We start from the raw sequence: 18,973 nt of genomic DNA, 5'->3' as shown, positions 1-18,973 counted from the left end.
TGATTTTATCTTTTCCTTTCCAAATCTGCAGTTTACCTCCTCCCAGCTCTTCACCTGTGTCTTTGGTTGCTGCAACAACATTTTCCCCGGCCTTGCCCAAATCCCACTACACCCAAGCCAGAGCTCAAGCTCTGTCTTTTTCATCTGAGAGCTGTGTCTTTACTATCTTACTCTGCTCCCCATGCACAGAAGAGCCTTGAATACATGTCAAAACAAAGAACTAGCCAGAGACTACGCAGTGATGGGTTTGTTCCATGCCCACCCCATTTCAGCCTCTCTCTGCTTCTTTCTTGCCCCACACTTAATTTCTCTGGCTCTGTTTGCTGCAGCCCTATCCCTGTCATGTGGGTTCCTTGCTCCTCTTCTCCCCAGCATAAAGCCTGTCTCCTTCCTGACAGGCAGGGTGCTTTGCTGTGATGGCTGGAAGTTTTGACTCTCTGGCTTGGCCTGGGTTCCTTCTCCCTGGAATTATCCTCACAGGAACTTGAGGCCAGCATGCCCTGGTTTTCTTGGAACCCACTTCTTCTTCTTGGCTTTTCCCCTGGACCACTAACTGTTGGGTAATTTCTCCCGTGGTGGAGTGAAGACACCTGGATTTTTGTCCTGGCTGTTCATGACCTTGATATGTGACTTTAAATAAGGGATGTTTATCCCAGCCCTCTTCACAGGCCAGTTCTGAGGACCTTCAGCTTGCCATCTCACGTGTCTTGAACATGCCCCTCACTTTCCTGTCATGCCTGTGCCTGTCCTGACCAACTCCCTTCCACTGCCAAGATGAGGGAGGGCATGAGTCTTGTTTGTAACCTGGCGTCCAGCGTACCCTGGACCCTGCATGTCCAGTGACCCACAGTTTCTCCTTGGCTTTGCCCCACAGTTCATGTATACTTGAACCCATGTGCTTGGTTTCTACCTCAGTTTCCCCACTTGCACTTATGTGTCCTTCTTCAGACTGTAGCCCCACCCTGGACACTGACTCTTTTGGAGGTCTGGCTGTATCCTATCACTTGAGGTAATACAAACAAGTCAGTTTTCCTCTCCAGAGAGTTTGCCTAATACACACTGCAATTTGTGGACTCTTACTTTACTTCAAAAATTAGTTTGATTGGATATTTTTGAGTGGTTTAAAAAATTTCTTTTAAACAACCAGTTGTCTTACAGTGCATTTTAAGAATATAACCAAGAACCAGGGGAAGTTAGACAGTAAAGGCTCCTGGGCTATCACAGAAGTTATCTATTACTCGAAGGAGGGTCCCTGAGGCTCTCAGTCATAGTCTAGTTTTCCTTCTTTACCCTGAATTTCTGTCAGGGGTGAGGATGAGAGGGAAGGGTGGAGGCCCCCTCTGTGCAGCTCCAGAGCCACAGAGGAGGAGTTTCTGTCCTGCACATTCACCTCCCCTACGTCCTGGCAGCTTCCTACTGCCAACACCCTCAGGCTTCTGGAAGTGCCAGGGAGCTAAGGGGAGCAGCCTTTAAAGAATGACAGACAGGATTTGGGGATAAAATCTAGGTTCCTTCCCCCTATGTGGGACAGCTTTGCGCTGTGTTGTGGAAGTCTCAGTGCCTTGAGCCCCAGCTGCTCCTGGAGGTAAGTAAATTGCACCTGTAAGTAATGCACCTACCTGTCTCCCCTTTCCTTTGTCACTCCCAGCCCCCTACTGGTGCTTCCTGGGATCACCTCCCAAACAAACAACTTGCCCTCCAATCCTTATCTCAGGGTCTGCATCTAAGGGAACCTGTCTTCATCATGCCACAAGAACAGAAAGCTGAGAAATGATGGAAAGAGAAAGCAGAAGACCTCTGAGAAAGCAGGCCCAGGAACTAAGGTATTTTGGGGCCCGGGGTCATTCAGCAGGGATCACTGGGACTTGAGGTTATGTGGCATAATGACTATACACATAGTGGTGATCTAAGGATAGTGTGTTCTCTAGAGGAGGCTCGGGAAGAAGTGCATTTTAGAAAGGTTTCTGCAGTTTGAGTGTCTTAGACACCCCTTTCCCCGATAGCCAGGATTTATTGGGTTTTCAGTTGGGCTAAAATCATGGCCTTCAAGCTTCAAAGCTCCTGGTTCCAAAAGTTTGATTCTTTAAGATTTTTATTCTTTATGTTTTTCATGGTCCTTGATTTCATCCCTTCCCATATCCCCTGTTTGCATAATGGAGTTCTTTTTTCAAAGTCTGCCTTCCCATGGAAGCCCCTTTTGCCCCTTGGCCATTTCAATGGCTCTTCTTGTGCATGATTATCTCCTTCTTGGGGTAAAGGGATCAGTTCTGCATTTGGTATTCCAAGGACCAATGCACTGAGATTTGTACTTCTGTTTTGTTTCCAGTCCAAATTGATTATTTTTTTCAGTTTTCATCCAGATGTTTGATATCATGTAAACACAGCTTGAAAGTGTGCCTGAACTGCTTACAGATGTACACCCGTGAAATCCTTTCCAAATTATATATAATGATGCTCTGGGTCTATTTATATCTATGTCATAGTCTCTGGCTTGAGTTTTAGCTGTAAGACTAAGTTGGAAAGAAAGTGAAAAATTCATGTGTGGGGGTGATGTGTCTACTTGATTAAAGACTCCAGATATTGGGAAATATTCAGGAATTGATGTCATTTTCTACTGAATGCTGGCATGTCTGTAATTGTGGTGTTATGGACTGAATGTGTTCAATTCATACATTGAAGCCCTAACCCCAATGTGATGGTATTTGGAGATGGAGCCTTTGGGAGTTAATTAGGATTATATGAGGTCATGAGGGTGGAGCCCTTATGACAGAATTAGTGCCCTTATAAGAAGAGATATAAGAGAGGTCCTCCCAATCTCCCTGTCCCCCATATTCATGCTCACACAATGAAAAGGTCATGTGAGCACACAGTGAGAAGGTAGCCATCTGCAACCAGTGAGGGGAAAGCTCTCACCAGAATCTGACTGTTCTGGTATCCTGATCTCAGACTTCCAGCCTTTAGAACTGTGAGAAGCACCAGTCTATGGTACTTTGTTAAGGCAGCCTGAGTAGAATGATGCACATGGAGACCCAGATCTGTTGATAACATTTAGCATATTGTCACTGTGACTGTCAAACCTGCAATATACCCCTTAGACTAAGCCAAGACCTCCTCACCTGGTGTTTGGCACCAGAAAGATACCTTTAAGCCTTTTATATCTACTTTACATCTACTCAATTCTTACCAAAAGCTTGGTTGCAGGATATAGTGCTTATGGGTGGTGATATAGCAGATTGTATTTTCCAAAGATGGCAGCAACGGTGTTTCCCATACATATGCTTTTCTACAGCATAACCTTGATAGGCCTCCTATTAAGAAGTTGTTCCCTGCCCTGTTTGTTGTTGTTGTTCCCTGCCCAACTTCCTGGCCCACAAAATTATAAACAAGATAAAATGGTAGTTGTGAGCTTCTAAGTTTTGGGGCAGTATGTTATGCATACCTAGTAACTGGGACAGATGTACATTTTATTGATTACTGTGAATAAAATCCTACCCCTGGATCTTTTGAGCAGCCCTCAGGTGTGGTGCCATGTTTTGTACCAACAGACAGGATCAGAGACAGCTATTCTGTGGAGATAGTGTTGAGGATGGGACAGAGTTCACTTAGAGCTTAGTGCAGGAATAATTATACCACCTGGGAGCAGGTTGTATCTAACAAACACTGTGAATCTTATCATTGCTCAGCATTCCCTCTTTGCTTTGGCTTCTAGGAAGCTCAGGTCAATCTTGTGACCAACTTATAACAACTACTCTTCCCTCTTTGTATCCTCCTATATTTATATTTGTAAGCCTCCTCAAAATACTTTTGGAGCAAGGTGGGGTATAAATAAATTAATGGGAGAACAAATGTCCCTCAAATCGCTCTAGTATTTGAGAGTGTTCTTAGACTGAGTTGGTTCCAACATTGCTTTACTATAGCTAAAAACCAAAATATTCTACATTCTCTAAAATAAAATACAAGAAACTAAAAGGGGCAGTCTAGACCAGAATTTATTTTGAGAAAGGGAGAGAGAGTACAAGCAGGTGAGGGGCAGAAAGAGAGGGAGAGAGAATCCCAAGCAGACTCTGCACTGTCAGTGCAGAGCCTGACATGGGGCTCAATCTCACAAACCCATGAGATCATGACCTGAGCCAAAATCAAGAGTCAGATGCTTAACCAACTGAGCCACCCAGACATCCCTAGACCAGAATTTAGAAGGAATAATTATTCACTGCAAAGTTATATTATTTAGTAAGCAAAATAATGAGGGGCTTAGGGAAGGTAATGTTTATTGAGCACTCCCAGGCATGTTATAGATCCTTTATGTACCCAATTTTACTTAATCATATTTAATCCTGATGAAACAACCACGTGGGCATAAAGTTGTCTTATTTTACAAATGAAGAAGCTGAGGCTCAGAGAGGTTAATAAGTTGTCCAGGGTCACTCAGCTAACTGGGAGACCTGAGATTCAAACTCCATTCACTTTCCAGTTATGGTGGGTACTGATAACAACTTTGAGGCCCACATAAGTTAGAATACTTCTCCAGGCATAGATCAAAACCCATCCAAGTGAACACTGTGCAGGTACATCTCTTTCCTGGGAGTGGGATTTTGTTGTAACTGGTCCTGGCTGAGGAGGGATTTGGTGCCCTGGGATGCAGCAGGCATGGAAAGTGAGCTGCAGGAGTGAGAGCAGTGACCCATCTACAAGGGACGAGCCTCTTACACAATCATCACTTTCTGAACTCACACTTTCAGAATGGGGTGTTTTGTTTTCTTTTGCCTGTTCCATATTATCATCACCATGCCCCACCCTCCCCTGGAAAATATCATTGCTTCTTCAAGAAGGCTCTTGGGAAAACCTCTCAGACGTCGGCCATGGCTGTGGGTGAGTTTTCTGTCACACTCACCAATGTGACAGTCTCAGTCTGCTTATTTCTGGGCACTGTCACAGAGAGACATTTGCCACTTCTTCCCACATATGGACAGGAACTAGAGAAATGTGTTTTTGGTATTGAAATAATTCTTCAGCCATGAGCAGATTGGGCAAGCATAATGACCATGGGCTTCTGAGTGGGACTTGAACATTCTTGCACTTTGGGTCATGAATTGTTCACAGTAATGATACCCTGCTCGCTGTGTCCTCTGCCAGACATTGATTTTAAGCACCACAGAGAAAAAGCCCTGACCTGTGGGCAAGAATGCTATCCAAGCTCTAGCCACAAGCCATCATTCATCTAGCTAATGCCACTGAAACTAAGACTTAAATTCTCAAACTTCTGTAATTACTTGTCTGCATAGATGACCTTTTGGTTGCTATTGGAGTTAGCCTTACAAGTAGGCATGAAGTGACTCAAGGGGTCCGATTTGGGTGAGGCAAACAGCTCAACACCTCTCCCCTGCTGGCCAGAGTGCCTGAAGTTTCACCATCAAGTGGTTCATGCTACTGAATCAAAAGCAAGTTTTCAGAGTACAAGAGTCCCGTAATAAAAAATATCCTCAGATGGATAGTAAAAGTAGGTATCTGGGAGCCCCAGGGTGAGCTTCTGCCTTCTCTGCACTCAGCCCCTCCTCCCCATTCCCAACCACTGGCAACTGGTACATGTGAGCTTCATGAGGTCCTGGCTCAGTCCTGGCCTGCTCTGGAGCCAGCCCAGAATGCTGGTATCCTTCACCTACCAGTAGGTAGGGTTTGGCAGTTCACTCACTCACTCACTCGTTCACTGATTCATTCATCAAATATTGATTGAGCTACATGCTCAGGTGCCAGGCATTTGGCTAGACTCTGGAAATACTGGAGTGAACACATTCCTGCCCTCATGGAGCATACATTATGTAGGAGATAGACAGTAAATTCACCAATAGGTGTATCATGGGTTAGATGGTGATAAGTGCTGTGAAGAAAGTAAGGGGGCTGGAGAGTGCTGGGGATGGGGGAAGGTGTGTGTGATATTTCACATGGGCAGGCAGGGAAGTTCTGTTGGGTGAGGTGACAGCCAGGCAGAAGCTGTATGCGGTGAGCAAGCCAGTGAGCAACATAGGGAAGGCACCCCAAGCAGAGGGAGCAGTGGGGGCAAAGATCTGAGCGGGAGAACCGGTAGTGTATTGGAGGACCAGCGAGGGGTTCTGGGAGCTCAGGGGAAGCATGGTGAAGGTGGTCCATGAGGAAGTCAGAGAGGGTGGTGGGTAGGAGCAGGTACTCCTGATTCATAGTCTACATGCCTGGAAAGCTTGGAGTAAACTATGGATGATAGCCCCCCTCCCAGAGGGCCCAGGAGTTCAGTCTGGAGCCCCAGATTGCCTGGATGAGGCCCTGGAAACTGCCTGCCAGTTTCCTTGAGGAAATAACCCCCATCCCTCCCCCTGCATCCCTCTGCAACCTCCTATGGGGGCCTCCCTGGGCCTCTATAACCTTTACCTGGCCACCCCCGGCCCTCCACCCCTGACACCAGGGTTGGAGCAGGCCACCTTGCAGGTTGGTTCCCCTTAACCCCAGCCCTGCCCGGTCCTGTATCAGTGCCACCCCTTATGCTCCCAGCTAGTCCTCCCACCCCATTCCTGAGGTTGAGCCTGTTTGCATGCAATCACTGCAGGGGAGAGGAGCTATGAGAGGGCTTATTGGACGGACATGTGCCACCTCACACTTTTGGTCAGGGCCCACCCTGGGTAAGTCTCTCTTACCCTCTGGAAATTCACTGAGTGCTTGATATGTGCTAAGCACTGTGCTTTACATGTGTTGATATTTCCCAATGAATCAGCCTTACTAAATTTTATCTCTATTTTACAGATGGGAAAATGGAGGCTCTGAAAGGCTAAGTCATTTGCCTGTGGTCACATAACTGTGGTCATTGGTGAGGTTTGGGCTGAAACCCAAATCTGTCTTTCCCCAGAGCTCCTCCTGGAAAAATGTTAACAGTTGAATGTATTCAGAAGGAAGTTCTGAATGGAGATTATGAGGCTCTGTGCTGTGTAGCTCCAGGCATTAGGAACTGATTTGTGCATCTTGCCTACATTGTTTACCCACCAGGAATGAAGATCCTGGAAACTTTCCTGCCATTCTTCACCAGTGATGGCTCTGTTATGCCAGCAGCTCCTCCAGCCCACAGTTCCCTGATGGCAGGAGGGAGAAAGGCCTGGATTTGTAGTACTTCCCTTGATATATAGATGTTCTTTTTCCTGGCCCTCATGCCTGCTCTTTTCCATCAAACATTTGCTAAGTACTTTCTGGGTATGGAGGAGTGGGGATACAAAACTAATTATGGCCTGGCCGCTGCTATCTTGGAACACTCAGAACAGAAGACCAAGTGCCCTTTGAGATGGCTGCCCTATGACTTTTTTTTCCCTCCTGAGGAAAAGGCCATGCTGCTGCTTCCCACACAATTTCCTTCAGATTTTCAGGTTCTTACTGAGCACCTATTATTTGTGAGGTGTGATCTTGGGCATGCTGAAGATACAGTGAGAAACAGGACCCTTTTAGTCTTAAGGAGTCAATTAACTATATTGGGGGGTGGGGAGGTGGGTACATGCAGCACAAGTACCCAAAAAACTCTATTAGCAGGCGGAACATAGGCCTCTTCTTGCATAACTACGTGCTTCAAAACAAAACAAAACAAAAATTGAACAAAGACAGTCCTATTTCAACAAGATGAGCCTGAAATGAAAATGTACATGATGTAAAAAATGTTTTCAGATAACATTCAAACTGCAAATTATTTTTCAGAAAAGTCTTTTTTTTTCTTTAATTTCCACATTTACCTCAGTGTTCCAAGAGATTTCCAGGAGATTATGAAGCTTCTGTGCAACTGTTTAAGTCTGTTTTCATTCAGCCCCCAGATGTAAAACTCATAGGGAAAGTTGGCCCCTCATTTCTAGGAATAATGGCAAAAACACAGAATTGTACACAATTTTCCTAGGTTCATTGAGAGGCATCTCGGTATAAGTTGTTTTCTGTTGCTATTTCATTTGGGTCTCACCACTTCTTCAGGGATTGCTGGTAAGACCCCTGACCAGCAGAGAGAGGGTCAGCCCTCCCCAGGCTTCCCCAGATCACTTCTTCAGGGGGTACCCTGGGGCACAAAGGAGTCAGCTGCTCTCAGGGAGTGTGATTTGGAAGGTGCCAAAACTCCCCCTCTGCTACCAAGTGTGGCTCTAATAACACAGTAACATACCATTCCATCATTGGAGGTTTATCTCCGCCCCCCCTGCTTTTTTTAGTTTTTATTTAAATGCCAGTTAGTTAACATACAGTGCTATATTAGTTTCAGATGTACAGTATGGTGATTCAACAATTCCATATGACACCTAGTGCTCATCACAAGTGCACTCCTTAATCCCCATCACTAAGTTCACCCATCCCCCCACCGACCTCCCTTCTGGTAACCATCAGTTTGTTCTCTATAGTTACGAGTCTGTTTCTTAGTTTGCCTCTCTCTCTTTTTTCTCTTTGTTCATTTGTTTTGTTTCTTACCTTCCACGTATGAGTGATATCATATGATATTTTTCTTTCTCTCACTGACTTATTTCACTTAGTATAATACTCTCTGGCTTAGTCCGTGTCATTGCAAATGTCAAGATTTCTTTATTTTTTATGGCTGAGTAATATTCCCTTTTTTTTTTTTAATTTTTTTTTTCAACGTTTTTTTATTTATTTTTGGGACAGAGAGAGACAGAGCATGAACGGGGGAGGGGCAGAGAGAGAGGGAGACACAGAATCGGAAACAGGCTCCAGGCTCCGAGCCATCAGCCCAGAGCCTGACGCGGGGCTCGAACTCATGGACCGTGAGATCATGACCTGGCTGAAGTCGGACGCCCAACTGACTGCGCCACCCAGGCGCCCCAGTAATATTCCCTTTTGATGCTGTTGTTTTCAAACTTTTTCTGAGGGGTACTGGTACTGCAATGGAGCTCTTTCTGCAAATTAACTCCTGTACCAAAGGCCCAGATGTATATAATTCAGATGTGGGTTAGGGATTCCCACTTTCCTTGAATTTTAGATGGAATTCCCTAGACATCCCTCCTCCTTGCTATCCTACATGTTTCCATGGCCTGATGAAGCCCTGGGTATGGCAATCTTGGGGTCCCCTTAGCTTCTGTTTCCTGCATCCTGTTTTCTCTCACATCCACCCAGATTCAGAGCTCAGTCACACTTGTTTCCATGGAACAACCATCGTGGCAAGCATTTTGAGAGTTTTACAGACATTCCTGAATATTTCATGGAGGTCAAAGGGCTGTTCACTCTGCTGTCAGGCTCATCCTTTTGTCCTCTGTCTTCTTTTGCACCCTGATTCTCCTGGGGCTCCCAATCCTTCTCCTTGCACTTGGACTACCCACAGGTGCCCCCTGCTCTGTTCTATATGGCTCCTCCCCACTAAACATGCTCTTTTTCCAGGCTTCTGAAAGACTCCATCATCTTCTTGCTGCTTAAGCCAGGGATTGGGGGCATCCTTACTTCCTCTCCCTCTCTGTGTCCCATGTCCAAATACCAATTCTTGTCTACCCTTAGGGTAGACAAGGGTAAAATTCACTATAGGGAGGCTTCTGGTAGAAGAGAGGCAGAATGCGGGGCCTTTTTTAGCTACAGGTGCATAGCCAACATCCTGCTTTAAATTTGAGGATCTGTTTAGCTAGGGTGACTTTGTAGATGAATTGATGGAGATTATGGGCAATGGCTAAGCTCTTCCAACCTCTCCACCACCATAGTTATACTTCTCAATCCCCACTATCAACAACCCTTCCCTACCCCACCACAGGACACAGGACAACTACAGGGCCTCCCAGCTAGAGTTCCTGGCCCCTCTGCAACTTTTGACCCATTTTCCACACAGCTTTCAAGACTGGCTTTCTTAAAGTTGAATCAATTCTGTTGCTCCCAGCTTCGGTGGTCCCGGTGTCCTTTGGCTAAAGACCCAGATCCTTCACATGACCTGAAGGGCTCACCACAGTCTGGGCCCATGCTCTGCATCACTCTTGCTTCTCCCAGATCCTTACTCTTCATTCTAGCCACATGGACCTGTTTTCAGTGCCTTGAGTGCATTCCTGGTATTCACACAGGCCACTCCCTCTGCCTGGAATGATTCCCTGTCTCCAGCACCTGGTGAAGCCCTTTGTATCTGACCTTTACCTTCCAGTTAGACATCACTTTCTCTGAGATGAATCCTTGATGTGGTAGGCCAGCGAGTAGGGTTTTAGCCTGCAGATTTTTTGGTGCAGACAATAATGGCCCCCAAACTGAGGGCTTCTCTTGCCAACAGTATGGGTGGTCCTGCTGTCCTTAGATGCCAACCTACCAACAGTTGTATCGCCAATATCTGACACAAGCCTGGAATATCATAGGCGCTCAGTAAATATGTGCTGAATTAATTAATTAATTAATTAATTAATTAACAGGATGTCAAAGGGATGTTTCTATGTGAAAATAGATGTTTCATTGAGAGAAGAGACAATAGGCATTGGCAGGAGGCTGTGCATGATCACTAACCTGAGTCTGCTGAGAACTGAGGAGTGGAAGGATTAGAAGGATTGTTGGAGGAATAAAAATAATACACATACAGTGCCAAGTACACTGCCTGGGACCAGTAAGCTTTCACCAAAGGACACTTTCCATCCCTTTTTCTTTGTGCCTATTTTACCTCCCTCACCAACTTCTGACATTGGACTGAATTAGAGTTCAGAGAAGATAGTTTCTGCCCTTGGGAAGGAGAGCTTTCTACAGAATATTCTGGAAATGGAACAAGATCCTTGTGATGGTGACATCCCCACCCTGCAATCATATGGTGTTAAAACAGCAGCACCATACATCAGAGGGGTGGGCAGGGAATGGACCAGGTGTCTTTTAGGGTTCCCTCCTCCAGGAAGTTCTGATTCTGTTATGTCATCTTTTTTTTTTAATTTCTTTTGTTGCCTTGATTTAAAATAGGTATAGGGATATTGCAAATTCAAATATAAGAGAAATCTCAGGAAAATCATGTTACTAGGAAACCAAAAAGGTTTGGCATTCTTTCAAGAGAATTTCTATTCTGCCACCATATATTGTTCCTGAGATTTTGCCAAACCACATTCTTTATCCGTGGCCAGTCTTCTTTGGGCTGGACTCCCTCCCACGATGGCCAAGGCTCAACATCTCTGAGCACCAAAAGCCACTTGTTGGTTACTGCTTTCACTACTTTTTTAGGTATTAAGACAGAAAGCAGACTTTTCAAGCATGCTTTTTATTCCAACCAAGAGTGTATATTTATTCTGGACACATTGGGCTGTCAGGAAAATATACAAGATGTGTAGGTCAGAGTTCTTAATCTTGGCACTATGATATTTTGGACCAGATACTTCTTTGTTGTGTATGGGGGCTGTCCTTTGCACCGTACAATGTTTTAGCAGATCCTTGGCTACAGAGGTACTATTCCAGTAGCACTTCCCCAGCTGTGACAATCAAAAATGTATCCAGATATAGTCAAAATCACCTCTGGTTGAGAAGCACTCACCTAAATAAAAAGACTGAAAGTCTGTCAGTCATTTTTATGTTCTGTTGGTCTAGGTAATTAACACATGGCACCTGAAACCCAGGTTTTCTGACCTCATAACCCTGCCAGGGCTTACCTGGCAGGACCTCAGTGTGATTAAGAGCAAGGATACAGAAGCCAGTTGCCCTGAATTCATATTCTGGACTTCTATTTCCAAGTTATTAACCTCTATGAACTTTAGTTTCTTCATCTGTGAAATGATGCAGTGATAGTATTTACCTTAGTAGGTGGTCAAGAGGATCAAATGAGATAATGTTTGCAAAGTGCTTATCACAATGCCCTGTACTTAATAAGGCTGCAATCCTTGTGGCTTATTGTTTGTGACTGTTTGTGACAAAAGCTCTCCAGACTGAAAAAGATAATCTGTTCTTTGGCAGATAACTTAAAAACCTGCATGCATTTGGCATTAGGCAGCATAATCTAACTGCTATTACAAACAATCCTGGGGTTAAGTGGCTGAACGTAATAAAAGTGTCTTTCCCACCCACCCAATAGCCCATCACTTGTTCTGGTAGGGCTGCTCTCTTGGGAAGCTCCACGCAGTGACTCAGGAACCTACATTTCTTCTATCTTATGGCTCCTTCACATGGATCATTCCTGAGCATAGATGTTCTTTGAATAAAAAAAAAAAAAGAATTTTGGGGCCAAAAGTAATGTACTTATAACTTCTTTCTTGGAGATTCAAAGTGTCCATTTGAATATGAAGGACTTTGATGAGTTCTGTATTAAGAAAACTGTTGAACTTTGTTTAACCTAATGTTTCTCTTTTTTTCCTTTGCTTGTTTGTTTTGTTTCTTAAATTCCATATATGAGTGAAATCATATGGGATTTATCTTTCTCTGACTTCTTTCGCTTAACATTATACTTTCTAGCTCCATCCATGTTGTTGTAAATGGCACGATTTTATTCTTTTTTATGACTGAGTAATATTCCATATATATATACACACATATATATACACACATATATATACATACATATATATGTATTTATGTATATATATGTATATACATGTATATATATACATATATATGTATGTATATATATATGTATGTATGTGTATATATCACATCTTCATCCATCAGTCATTTGGCTATTGTAGATAATGTTGCTATAAACATCAGGATGCATGTATCCCTTGCATTAGTATTTTTGTATTCTTTGGGTAAATATCCAATAGTGTGATTGCTGGATTGTAGGGTAGTTCTATTTTTTTTTTTTTTTTTTTACTTTTTGAGGAAACTCCATACTATTTTCCACACTGGCTGCATCAGTTCACATTCCCAACAACAGTGCAAAAGGGTTCCTCTTTCTCTACATCCTCACCAACACCTGCTGTTTCTTGGGTTGTTGATTTTAGCCATTCAGCCAGGTGTAAAGAGATATCTCATTGTAGTTTTGATATGTATTTCCCTGATGATGAGTGATGTTGAGTATCTTTTCATGAGTTTGTTTGCCATCTGTATATCTTCTTTGGAAATATGTCTATTCATGTCTTTTGCCCATTAGGCCAATATTAGCCCATTTGCCCATAGATAGCCTACTGAGTGAGAGAAGATATTTGCAAATGACATATCCAATAAAGAGTTTGGATTTTTTTGGGGGGAGGGGGTGTTGAGTTTTGTAAGTTCTTTATATATTTTGGATACAAACCCTTTATTGGATATGTCATTTGCAAATATCTTCTCTCATTCAGTAGCTATCTTTTGGTTTTGTTGATGGTTTCCTTCACCCCTTCTTTGTACCCTTTTTAAAAAACCTATTCTGGGGGTGCCTGGCTGGCTCCGTTGGTGAAGCATGCAACTCTTGATCTCAGGGTTGTGAGTTTGAGCCCCATGTTGGGCATAGAGCCTACTTAAAAAAAAACTACTCTGGACATATTTTCATGTCTGTTCATACAATTCCCACCTTCTCGCCATTTTAATGACTGTAGAGCATTCTATTTTATGGATATATCCTAAAGATGTGTTTATATTTTAATTATTTTATTTTTTTATTTTTAAATTTTAAAAATTTTTTTATTTTACATCCAGGTTAGTTAGCATGTAATGCAATAAATGATTTTAAGAGTAGAATCCAGTAATTCATCCCCTACGTATATCACCCATTGCTCATCTCAAATAAAGAGTTGTTTTTTAAATTTAATGATTAAAAAAGCTTTAAAGGCCAAATGGGCTTACATTGACTCAGGACTAGACAGACAGAAAAATTTCTGTAGTCATAAAGAAAACAACTCCAGGCCTTGGTGTCATCTTGGAAAACAACTCCATTGTTTGTGATTGTTCCTACTGTGGTTCTGCTAGAAGCTGTTTGTTCTCATTGTTATAGTAAACATAATCACTGCACAATCATTTTCAGAACAATCTCTCCATATTATGTTATATTTTATTTTCAAATGAAAATCCACTGCTTCCCGATATGGGGCATGAGAAGGGCTCAGCACCACTTATGTGGCATTCCTACCAAAGGGGCATAATCTGAACCCAATGATGACAAAGTATCAGACAAACCCATATTGAGGACATTTTATAAAATAACTAGCTGTTCTTGTAAATTTTCTGCAAGTCTGGAGTTCTGTCTAAAATAAAGTAAAAGTGAATGAAAATACAAATGTATTCCTTTATTTTTAACTATTGCCCAAAGACCTAGATATGCAGCTTGAACTGTTTACTTGGAAATGGTTGACTCATAATTCATTAACCTTCAGAAAAATCACAAAAATTTAGCTTTCTTTGTCAGTGTTGTTTATCACTCACCATCTTTCGTGCCTGGCTTTGATGACACATAATCAAACAGCTCACCACTATCCCCTATGCTTGAATTTGTCCATCTAGCCACTTGTTGCCAAACATCAAAACACTGTGTGGTATCCTACCTATCTGATGATGGTTTTGTGTGTATCTATGTCATGTTTTCTCTGTGTGGATCATAATAGCTAGGACCTTTTGGAATAGTCAGCATTTTAGAGTAAGATCAATAACTGTAGACATTTTCCTACAACTCCACTTTTTCCTATTTACCCTATCTCCCAAAAGATACTTAGACTTGAATACTCCCTCCTCTCCTATTGACTAGGTGGATGCTGTCGTTATGCAGTAACTTTTGATCCCTATGCCCCTTCCTACCCCTTTTCTCCCGACTTCCCATGATTAGAACGTTTCCATTTGTCAGAAGGGTTCCAGGACTTTCATGCTGTAGCAAAGAGGCTGGAGGGGAATGGGAAGAGCTTAGCCAGAAAACTGAAGTTGATTTTTTTTTTAATCAAGTGCAGGGAGAGAGGAGGAAAAGAAAGACATGTGGGGGCAAATGGGCATATGGCAAATAAGAGGTTCTGGAGAATGTTTGGAGGAAGAGAGGGGATTAAAAAGGGATGTAAGAAATGTTGCTGGGAGTTAGAAACTAGAGAGGTAGAAGTAAAAGGTTTGTGGGTGGGGGAGTGTGGATATTAAAAGAACCCCCCCAAAGATCAAAAAGCAGCTGATCTCAGAGGGAGACAGAAGGTGGCACCCACTGTGCTGGAGGAGAAAGTTTTGTCTTCCTCCTAGGGAGCAGTGGGAAATCAGGAAGTGTTTTAAGCAGGCATGGGGACCCATGATCAGAATTCTTTTTCAATGACCTTGTGGCTGTGGTGTGGAGAAATATGGGGTGCACAAGAATGGGTGTGGGGAGGCCAGTAGTCCAGTGAGAGGTGATTAACAAGGTTGGTACAGTGGAGCTGGAGAGAAGGGAGCAGTTTCCAGAGATATTTAGCATATAAAATCAACAAGACTCTGATGAATTGGAAATGGGGATATGAGGGCGAGGAAGTTGGCTGCACTGCTTGTGGATTTCTGGCTAATGTAACAGGTTTAGGTGTGCTAAAAGTGATCAAAGAGGCCAGTTTGGAAACACAGTTATGAAATCAGATTTGGCCCTTGTAGAGGAGAGAATCTTTCTCCCTCTACCCATCTTAGGCTCACTGGCTAGGACTCTGTAAATTGCACTGACAAAAGACAGATTAACAAGAGAAAAATAAACAGAAGTTTATTGACATTGCATTACACATACACATGGGAGTACCCAGAGATGAGTAACTCAAAGGAGTGGCTAGAACTTGGGCTTATACAACATCTTAAAAACAAACAAAGAAACGAAAAACCAATATATTTTTAGGGAAGTGACATGACAATGGAAAAGGACTTTGAGTTTCTAGGGCAACAAGCTGTAGGAGGGCAAATATATGGTGTAACTAGTAGAAGAGAAGGGACAGTTAATAGTTTGTAATGTAGGCTCCTTGGTGCCATCTCTGAGTGGATGAGGGCCTGGAGTTGTCTCTAGTGATGAACTTCTGTCCATCCTGGTGGAGAGGGGAGCGGGAACACCTTTACAAATTTATGTCCCGAATTTAGACAAGTAGAGGAGAGCTTGTATCTGCTTCTTAATTCCTTTCAGCTCAAAATAATCCTTATGTCAACGTGGCATTATTTTGAGGTGGCATATTCTGCTAGCCTTCACCTTGATGTAGGTATATGGTGTTTCTATGAGTTTACTAGGGCTGCTGTAACAAACTACCACAAACTGGAGGGGCTTAAAGCAATGGGAATTTATTCTTTCATGATTCTGGAGGATAGAAGTTTGAAATAAAGATATCAGCAGGGCCACGCTCTCTGTGAAAGCTCTAGAGAAGGATCCTTCTCTGCGGCTTCCAGCTTCTGGTGGTTGCTGGTAGTCTCTGGGGTTCCCTGGCTATAGCTGCATCATTCCAGTCTCTGCCTCCATCATCACATGCTATTTTCGTTGTGTATCTCTCGTCCCTGTGTCTTCTCTTTTTGCAAGAGCACCAGTCAAATTGAAGGCAGGTCCACTTGAGTCAGTATGATCTCATCTTTTTAAAAAATAATTTATTTATTTTTTAATTTACATCCAAGTTAGTTAGCATACAGTGCAACAATGATTTCAGGAGTAGATTCCTTAAAGCCCCTTACCCATTTAGCCCTTCATCCCTCCCACAATTCCTCCAGTAACTTTCTGTTTGTTCTCCCTATTTAAAAGTTTCTTATGTTTTGTCCCCCTCCCTGTTTCTGTATTATTTTTACTTCCTTTACCTTATGTTCATCTGTTCTGTCTCTTAAAGTCCTCATGTGAGTGAAGTCATATGATGTTTGTCTTTCTCTGACTGACTAATTTCACTTAGCATAATACCCTCCAGTTCCACCCATGTAGTTGCAAATGGCAAGATTTCATTCTTTTTGATTGCTGAGTAATACTCCATTGTATATATATACCACATCTTCTTTATCCATTCATTCATCGATGAACATTTGGGATCTTTCCATACTTTGGCTATTGTTGATAGTGCTGCTATAAACATGGGGGTGCATGTGTCCCTTTGAAACAGCACATCTGTATCCCTTGGGTAAATGCCTAGTAGTGCAATTGCTGGGTCATAGGGTAATTCTATTTTTAATTTTTAGAGGAACCTCCATGCTGTTTTCCAGAGTAGCTGCACCAGCTTGCATTCCCACCGACAATGCAAAAGAGATCCTTTTTCTCCACATCCTCACCAACATCTGTTGTTGCCTGAGTTGTTAATGTTAGCCATTCTGACAGGTGTGAGGTGGTATCTCATTGTGGTTTTGATTTGTATTTCCCTGAAGATGAGTGATGTTCACCATTTTTTCATGTGTTGGTTGGCCATCTGGATGGCTTCTTTGGAGAAGTGTCTATTCATGTCTTTTGCCCATTTCTTCACTGGATTATTTGTTTTTTGGGTGTTGAGTTTGATAAGTTCTTTATAGATTTTGGATACTAACCCTTTATCTGATATGTCATTTGCAAATATCTTCTCCCTTTCCAAGTATGACCTCATCTTAACTAATTACACCTGTAGAGGCCCTATTCTAGGTAAGATCATACTCACAGGGACCTGGGGTTGGTCAGCACTTCAACATGTCTTTTTGGAGGACAAAATTCAGCCCAAAACAGTGCCTGTGCCTCTTCTAAGTGGAGAGGTGAAGTGGGCAGCTGGCTTTGTGGATCTGTAGTGATAGGGCTGCAGAGAGAGGAGGAAGATGGCAAGAAACAAATGGTGACAATGTCATGTGAAAAATGCAAAAATAAGGACCTGAAGGAAGTGTAAGTGGAGAGCTAGGAGGTGGGGGCCCTGGGCGAGAGAGAGGGCAGAGGAGGACAACACAGAAAATGTTAAAATGGAATCTGAAGCTGAGTAGGATCCTTCACAGGAGCAAGATGAGGAACAGTGTAAGGGGGCAGAAGCATGAGGACTTGAGTACCCACTTGCAGTTGGGGGACTGACTGTGCAGTCTTGGAGTGGCTAGAGAACAGGGGGTCATGTGGCCTTGGGTCTTAAGGGATTTGGGTTTTGTGATAAAGGCTTCATGTTTAACTCTAAATGCAAAGCTGTGGAACTGTGGAGGGTTTTTGGTGGGATCCACAAGATCCAATTTGAGGTTGTTTTTTTAATTAAAAAAATTTTTTTAATGTTTATTTATTTTTGAAAGAGAGAACACAAGTGGGGGAGGGTCAGGGAGACAGAGGGAGACACAGAATCTGAAGCAGGCTCCACGCTCTGAGCCATCGGCACAGAGCCCAATGTGCGGCTCAAACCCACAAACTGTGAGATCATGACCTGAGCTGAAGTTGGACACTTAACTGACTGAGCCACCCAGGCCCCACCTCCCCAGATTTGAGTTTTAAGCTAAGCCTAGCCAGCCCACATTGTGAATGGACTATAGAGGATTTGTGGCAGTTTTGGTGAGTGTGGAAGGGCACCATCTGCCCTGGCTGCCCGCTCTCCCACACACCCCACTCTGATTCCTGACTTCGACACCCACCCCTGGCCTCTCTGTGGTTTTGCTGATCATCTGGCCTGAGAGGCCACACAAGAGTTTTGGCTTTGTTTATTTATCCTTTCCCTCCCGCAGGCCTGTGGGGTTCAACAGGTACTTTGTGGTGTTGGGAGAAGAAGGGGCAGTTTGGACATCAACAAAGTGATGCACATTAAAGACAGGTTTTTTTAAACCAGAAAACATTTTACACAAATCTAGTTTTGGAGTCAGGCAGACCTGGGTGCACTTTTTTTTTTAATAGCTCTATTGAGATATAATTTACATATCATAAAATTCACCATTTTGAAGTGTATAACAGCAATATATTCAGAGTTGTGCACGCATCACCACGATCTAATTTTAGGAAAATTTCATCATCCCCAAAAGAAACCTTGCATTTGGGGGCACACTCTGACTCTACCCTTTCATAGCTCTGTGACTACTTAAGCCTCTCTAAGCTCCAGTTTCCTCATCTTGTAAGTGGGAATAGTAACATGCAATTTCATGGGCTTATTCATGGGTGAATAGAGAGCAAATAACACCCTTATTACCACATGGTCTGGCACAGGGTCACCCCCCAATAGATTTGAGTTGTATATATCTATGTATCATCAGTTTCTGTTGATTTAGTCAGAAACCACCCTAAACA

General features: G+C 43.1%; 1 protein-coding gene across 1 annotated transcript in view; it reads left to right on the top strand.

Annotated features, from left to right (window-relative positions):
- LOC113601811 (translation initiation factor IF-2-like) overlaps positions 1-18,973 on the top strand; it is a 175,191-nt gene that overhangs the window by 10,318 nt on the left and 145,900 nt on the right. The window contains exon 2 of the mRNA XM_053224023.1: positions 1,715-1,823. The gene's annotated coding sequence lies outside the window, so the exon portion shown is untranslated. The remainder of the gene's footprint in view (positions 1-1,714; positions 1,824-18,973) is intronic.

This window comes from Acinonyx jubatus, chromosome B3 (genome assembly GCF_027475565.1).
Source record: "Acinonyx jubatus isolate Ajub_Pintada_27869175 chromosome B3, VMU_Ajub_asm_v1.0, whole genome shotgun sequence".
NCBI classification, from domain to species: domain Eukaryota; kingdom Metazoa; phylum Chordata; class Mammalia; order Carnivora; family Felidae; genus Acinonyx; species Acinonyx jubatus.
The sequence above is the reverse complement of the archived record's forward strand: the minus strand, read 5'-3'. Positions and strand labels throughout refer to the sequence as shown.